This window comes from Medicago sativa, chromosome 8 (genome assembly GCF_051527215.1).
Source record: "Medicago sativa cultivar Bolivia chromosome 8, Bolivia_mono, whole genome shotgun sequence".
NCBI classification, from domain to species: domain Eukaryota; kingdom Viridiplantae; phylum Streptophyta; class Magnoliopsida; order Fabales; family Fabaceae; genus Medicago; species Medicago sativa.
In genome coordinates this window covers 53,359,120-53,367,023 of record NC_140756.1, presented here as the reverse complement: position 1 = coordinate 53,367,023, position 7,904 = coordinate 53,359,120, and positions in this window count along the sequence as shown.

Here is a 7,904-nt window from a genome sequence, read left to right as displayed (position 1 = left end):
TTCGTACACTGAGACCCAATATGACCCTCTTATTTGCAGTTAAAACACACAATGTCCCCATGCTTACACTCTGCAAGTGTATGTCCTTTACTGCCACAACGAAAGCACCGTTTAATATCCTTAGTACAAGCATTACTCTTATGGCCTTTCTCGCCACAAGTGTAACAAACAATCTCAGCACCAGCATCCTTCTTGTTTGACCTCCTCTCATCATTAGCTCTTCCTTTCCCTTTGTCAGCAGGAGCACTGTAAGGCTTTGGGCGACTTTGTTGGCCCTTACCCCTCTTCTCACTCATAATCTTATAATGAGCTTTGATGTCATCTTCATAGATTCTGCATCTGCTCACCAAAGCAGAAAAGTCACGGATCTGTTGGTAGCCAATGGCTCGCTTAATATCAGCACGCAAACCATTCTCAAACTTGATACACTTAGAGAACTCAACATTGTCCCCAGTGTAGTGTGGATAGAACTGAGCCAGCTCCACAAACTTTGCTGCATACTCTGTCACCGACATGTTTCCTTGCTTCAGCTCAAGGAACTCGATCTCTTTTCTTCCGCGAACATCTTCAGGAAAATATCTGTTTAGGAACTCTCTCTTAAACACAGCCCAAGTAATAACTGCATCATCCTGCTCTAGGGTAGGTTGGAGGCTCACCCACCAGTCATCAGCTTCCTCAGCCAGCATATGCGTTCCAAAACGCACCTTCTGATCATCAGTACATTGCATAACTCTGAAAATTCTTTCAACCTCCTTGAGCCACGTCTGTGCTCCATCAGGGTCGTACCTTCCTTTGAAAGTAGGAGGATGATTTCTCAGAAAGGTCTCTAACATTCTCACATCAGCATTCACACCAGCACCAGCATTTGGATGTTGTCCCACAGCTTGGGCTACAGCTTCCAAGGCAGCAGCAATCGCAGCATCATTTCTTCCAGCCATTCTAGTCCTCTTATAGCAGATAAAATTCGCAGCCTCCAGGTCTCTTCTCTGCACAACACACAACAATTAGAATAACATAATAATGGTATTCCAACTGCTAAAGACACAACTCGACTCACTACTTGGCCGGACGGACCGACCTGCTCTGATACCAATTGTAACACCCCGTTTTCCCAACATAAAAATTTCATTTAAAATCATAGTATTTAGTTCATAACGGAATGTCACACACTACTTTAACATCTCAAAACAGATAATAATAATAATTATCCTTCAAATTCAACATCATGAAAATCTTAAACTGTTGCAGCGGAAAATAGTTCAACATTTAAAAGTCTTGGCACGCAGGCCTTATTGGAAAATCTCATAAATTAGCTCATAAAAGAGACACGTAAGGAATAGTAGTAAAAGCAAGCCCCCATCCCGTTACGTATCAGAGCACCTAGACACCAAGTAAAGAGTCCACTCATGAACGCCTCTAATCTTTATTACCTGCACATTACCCACGGTCGAGGCAACATATACGCAGAAGGGGTGAGATTTCATAATCAATACATTAAGCATATAATCCAATAAAATGCATTTAACAACTTAAACATTAATAACATATCAACGATTAACAATTAGCATATTTTTCATTTCATAACAAATACAATCATCAAATACCATTACTAATTTTCATCACAAATCATAATCAACTTAACACTCAACTTGACGACTCAACTCACCTTTGACCATGCAACTCTATCAACTCAACAACAACTTGACAACACAACTCATCTTTGACCATGCAACTCTATCAACTCAACAACAACTTGACAACTTAAACATCATGAAACTTCTTGATATGCAAATGCATGTGGTACCAATCAACAACAAAATGAGCATAATAGGCTCTTCAACGTGTGAGAACAAAGGCTGTCGGGCCTAAAGCCCCCAACTTTAATGAGCACAAAGGCTGCCGGGCCTAAAGCCCCATACTTTAATGAGTATGCAATGAACTCAAACTTCCAACAACTTAGACAACAACGTGAACAACTCATACGACTCATAATCATGGACAACTTCATAAATTCCAACAACATAGACCGACTCATGCAACTTCAAGACATTAACAGTCAACAGCAGGAAACAGCAGCAAGATACAACATTTAATAACACTTGAATGCGTTAACATCATCTAAGGAATGAATGACATCAACATAAGTATCATAAAGCATCATAATATCATTCATACAACAACACTACTAATCTCAGTCACCTAACAGACTTCTGGAGCTTATGAAAGTATCCTAAACAGCTCTCTTACTTACTTCTAAGATCAACTCAAGACTACACGTGCGAAAGGATCGCATCGGGACAATTTTGGGCGACTAACAGCCTAACTCGCAGTGGCGAGTAACTTTGCTCGCAATGGCGAGCAAAGCGTGCATTCTGGGGTTCCTAAGTCTTTACTCGCAGTGGCGAGTTATTCTGCTCGCAATGGCGAGCTTACAAGTCACTCGCGGTTGCGAGTTGCATTGCTCGCAGTTGCGAGCTCTGGGTTCTAGCTCTTAGTTGCGAGTGTTCTTGCTCGCAGATGCGAGCGATGAATGTCAGTACGGCCAGAAACCTAAAAATCACAACTTTTCACCTATATTCATGATTCCTTCATCCAAGTAGCATCTAATTATCATATTAAGTAATATCTAAGATCTGTACACTAATTTTGCATCAATCTAACATATGTTCATGATTCAATCATCAAAATTGATCTTAAACCTAATTCTCAATTCTCACCAAAACTTAACCTAATCATGCTAAATTCATCCTATAGAATTATACCCTTAATAATATTGAAAATTAGTCTCACCCTTACCTGGTTATGATGAAATCGCAGCTCTCCCTCTAGTTCTCCTCTTTTCTGACTTTTCTCCCTTTTCTCCAAAAGCGTTTCACGTAAAAATGTTTCTAACTTATGTTTGCCCTATTTATCTTTTCGTATTACTCTTCTCACCTCTAAACTTACTCTTTACACATCACAGCCCAACTTCTAATATTTTTATTTTATTTATCATATCTTATTTTATTTAATAATAAAATAAGTCATAACAACTTCACCACAACAAAATACCCCACATAATTCATTTATAAATCATATAAACCACTCAACTTCATGAATCATAAAATTCACACATATCAATCATGAAAATCACTTAAATCATATATAAATATATTTTTCAATAATCAAATAATTAAGACGGGCATTACACATAGTGCTAACAGAGTGTTGAGCATGCGACATAGAGATGGTTCATTGACTATGCTCATAGTAGATTTTTTGAATGCCTTCAACTTGGTAGACAGGTCAGCACTGCTACGTGAGGTGAGATTGAGATGCCCGTCTATTTCTTTATGGGTTGAGTTTCTTTATAGACGGGCAGGGAGATTGTATCTTGGTGATGGACATATTATGCATTCCACTTGAGTGCAACAAGGCGACCCATTAGGGTCACTCCTTTTTGCTTTTCTTTTGCACCCTCTTATTCAACATATCAAAGATAGTTGCAAGCTTCTTCTTCATGCTTGGTATCTTGATGATATGACTCTTATAAGGGATTTAGAGGAGGTGGCTAAAGCTCTAGACATCATTTGGGCTAAAATTGGGTCTTAAATTGAATATTCATAAGACTGAGATCTTTTGGCCTTCATGTGATGGTAATAAGCATCAGGGGGTTTGTTCCCTTTGGATATTGGGAAGTCGACATTAGGGGCGAAATTCCTCATAGGGGCTGTTAGCCGAGACAGGTTTTATCGAGGGACTATCCATGAAGAGAGCTTTCGGGCTACTGAGTTAATGCATCCTCTTCCACAATTACGATATCCAAATAGTGAGTTTCTTCTACTTCGATCATGCATGAATATCGCAAAACTTTTCTTTAGTCTAAGGATGTGCCAACCAATTCACATGGAGGATGAGGCTATGTTGTTTGATAAAGAGTCGCGTGGACTAGTTGAGGACATTATGGTTGGTGGAGGTCCTTTCTTTGTGGACCTCCAGTGGAGGTTGGCTTCTTTACCTATTAGGGTTGGGGGTTGGGTTTGTACTCAGCATCAGAGGCTTCCTCGTAAGCATTTGTGGCTTCCAGGGTACAATCATAGGTGTTACCAGATCATATTTTGAGAGACAGTGTCATAAGTAGTATGGACATGGATTTTGATAATGCTTTGGATGATCTTTTTGGTACAATTCCATATTTTTGACATTAGCTGTTTTACTTGCAAGGACATCGTCCTTCCTAAAACACAACATGTTTTGGCAAGTGCAATTTTTTAGTAAAAGTGTCCAAGATATGGAAGTTAAGTTTGACATGACCACTAGACAAGAGGCAGTTTTTGGGTGTTTGCAAGTAACAGATGCTCAAGATTTTCTTCTAGCTATCTCGATTGATGGTTTAGGTCAGCATATGTCACCACTAGAGTACTGTACTATCTTTAGATTTTTCCTTATGATCGCTTTATTTTCTATTCATGAGGTGTGCCATGTTTATCATAAGGTGTGCCTGAATAGTTTTAGGGAGCATGCAGTTCATAGTAAGGATCTCCCTAACTTTAAGTAAAGACATGACTTTGTTATGGATGTCCTTTTTAATATATTCAGGTCGGCGGGAATATCAGTGAAGAAGAAGACCCTTGTGAACTTCTTGATTGATCCACTAGATAGAAGATCGACACTTAGGTCTGCATATGTTTTGGTGTACGGATGGGTAGGAGGAAAACATGCATGTGTGTACTTTACAGAGTTTCAGCACTCGTGGGATTAGGGGCGATGCTTTTACGGTAGGACAGACAATCCTAAAAGTGGACTTATCAAAGTGGACAGGCAAATTGGCCAAACATGAGAAAACGTGTTCTGACAATCAAAATGTTTTATACCATTTCCTTTTGAAACTTTTAGATTCCTAGCACTAGAGGTTGTTGATCTTCTAGACGTAGTTCAAAGGGTCATGCACAACAATGTCATGACTCATTGGTTCATGAATGTTGTGTTTACGAGGGTTGATTTTGCTATCCAAAAAGGTCTAGCAGTGCAGCTTGTTGCCCGCTTGTCTTCTATTCGTGTGTAATTAATCATTGATGTATAAATTACTCAAGTTGTATGTTAAAGTACGTATTAGTAGACTTATTTAAGGACTTTTTTTATTTTAGTATCATTGGAGTCATTGAGTTCTTAATAAGTACTTTTATTTAAAAATTATATATAAATTACATGTACACATGAGATCCATTTAAAGATGCATGATAGTTTACTGTCATTATGGATGTTCTTAGAGCATCTCCAATGGGGAGTCATTTACTTAAGAATGACCTTAACCTATTAAGGACCCTCATTGGAGGAAGAAAAAAACAGGTACTTATTAGTTGTCGGCAACTATATAAGGACTCTTTCTCTTTTCAGTAACTAACGGGTCCCACTATCAAAACAAGAAATAAAGTATATATAAGTAGGTCCCATATTTCAAGTTCATGTGAATCTTTCTTTTTTTCAATTTCTTTTTATTTATTTTCTAAATGTACATGTTAAAGTACATATAAGTGGACCTATTTAAAGATTTTTTTTAGTTTAGTACCATTGAAGTCATTGAATCTTTAATAGGTAATTTTATTTAAAAATTATAAATAAATGACATGTACACATGAGACCCATTTAAATATTTTTTTTAGTTTACCACCATTATTGATGCTCTTAGTAGGAAAAGTAGTTTAAAAAAAACGATATATGTACGACTATTTTTGAACTCTTATATTCTAATTGTGTTCTTATTTTCTCTCTCTATTGTTTTTGTTATATATATATATAAAAGAAAGTTGTCATTAAAGTTGTCACAAAAGTTTTTGTTATCTAAAAAGAAGTTGTCATTAAAGTTGTTACAAAATGGTTGTACAAATATCATTACTTTTGTTTAAACAAACACTTTTTTTGTGGGTGTCATTTAGTACTTGGGGGGTGTATTGGATTATGATTTTAAAAGAAAATTTTGCCTGAAAAAGTGTAGTGGGTTTTAAAAGATTATGCAAGATTTTAATGACTTTTAAAATTTTAAAAGATTCTCAAGATTTGTAATTTGGATTTCAAGGGATTTATATCCTAAGATTTTATAAGATTTTAAAAGACTAGCAGGATTTCAAAGGACTTATATGAACAAGTCAATTGTGTTTTTTTTAGATGCTTATGATGTTTTTTTTTTTCCAACATTGTGTATTACACCATATATTCATTTCTAACTTATAACAGACTTTGAAGCCGTCTTGCATATTAAAAATGATTCTAAACAAAGAGTCATCTTAAAAGAAAATTAAAGTTTGAAGTAGAACTAATAAGTTGAACAAATAGCTAAAATTTTATGAGAATGAAATTAACTGAAAGTAGCTTGAACTATATTGACTAAAAGTTTTCTACACCCAGAACAATATCATTGAAGAGATATCTGGAATAATGTTTTGTGCACCTGGAAACTAACGAGAAAAATGAATCTCGTTGGACGGCACACAAAAGAAAATTGTGAGAGTCTCACAAAGTCTCACAAATTTTTGTAAGTCTCACAAAATCCATTCCATAAAAGAATCCATCAAAATCTATCAATTTTTGAATATCGAAAAACATTTTATTAGTTGTGAGAAATCCTAATTTTTGAATGACCAACGGATTTCGTTGCATTGAAAAAAATGTCTTGAATGTCTTAATTGAATACCACAAGATTTATTTATATTATATAAAAGTCTTGATTGAATACCACAAGACTTTTTTATATTCAAAAAGTCTTTTGAAATTCCTTAAAATCTCAATCCAATACACCCCCTTAAATATTAAAATTCAATGATATAGAATTATTGATAGATAATATACAAATAACATAAAATTATTAGATACTATTATTAAAATATATATATATATATATATATATATATATAATATTTACACGTAAGACTTTTTTTAGGAAATATTTACATGTAAGACTCATTTAAATATTTAATAATGAGTTTCTCTATTGTTCATGTTTTTATTTTTCCATCGAAGAGTTTTTTTCCTTAACAATACATGATAAATGCCTCGTTTTTCTTTAACAATACATGGAAAAGACCTCAAGTATTATGAAAGTTGGTCCGACGATAAATAGAACATGATTAAAGATTGTTTAAGCTAGTAAAAATATAATTTGATTAAAAATAATCGTAACCCAAACCTTTTTTTTGGGAAAAAAAGGTTTGGGTTACTATTATTTTTAATCAAATTATATTTTTACTATTTTTTGGATAAGCCAGTAGAGATGACAAACATCAAGAGGAAGTCATCGTTAGCTTAGCTCAGTTAGTAGGGGCAATGCATAAAATATGCAAGGTCCGGGGTTCAAATCCCGGCCACCACAAAAAAAAACATCAAGAGGAAACACCGACATCCCAACTAGGTTGGCACCCCGGGAACCTCCATCCTATGCCGCCAATCTCAAATTTTATGAAAAAAATGGGGAAATATATATATATAGACAAAGAGGGGGGACTAAGCCAAAACCCTCAGTAACAAAGAACAACAAGATAAAAAGTACCACATATTATGGAAATCTGTAGTTAGGAATACCATATATGTCCCAAAAAAAAATCAAAACCCAACTCAGACGGTAAACAGATAACCAGACTGCACCTAGAACCGTGTGTCTCATTTGTTACCTTCTCGGTAAAAATGGGATGAGATCACCTCGGACATTCCAGAAGTCATTGGGCTGAAGGTGAAGCTTTCCCCGTGGAGCGGGTTCGATAAGGTGCCTTTCCGTCAAACTCATGCTTTTTCAACATTTGTTTATGTTTCTTGGATAATACGGGAGGATTCTCTGCTGCACACTGATCATATTCTTTTATTTTCTGCCAGAGATCGAGGTCCTTCTTTATTCGAGGATTTGGATGAGTCATACCTTCCTCTCGCACAATCGA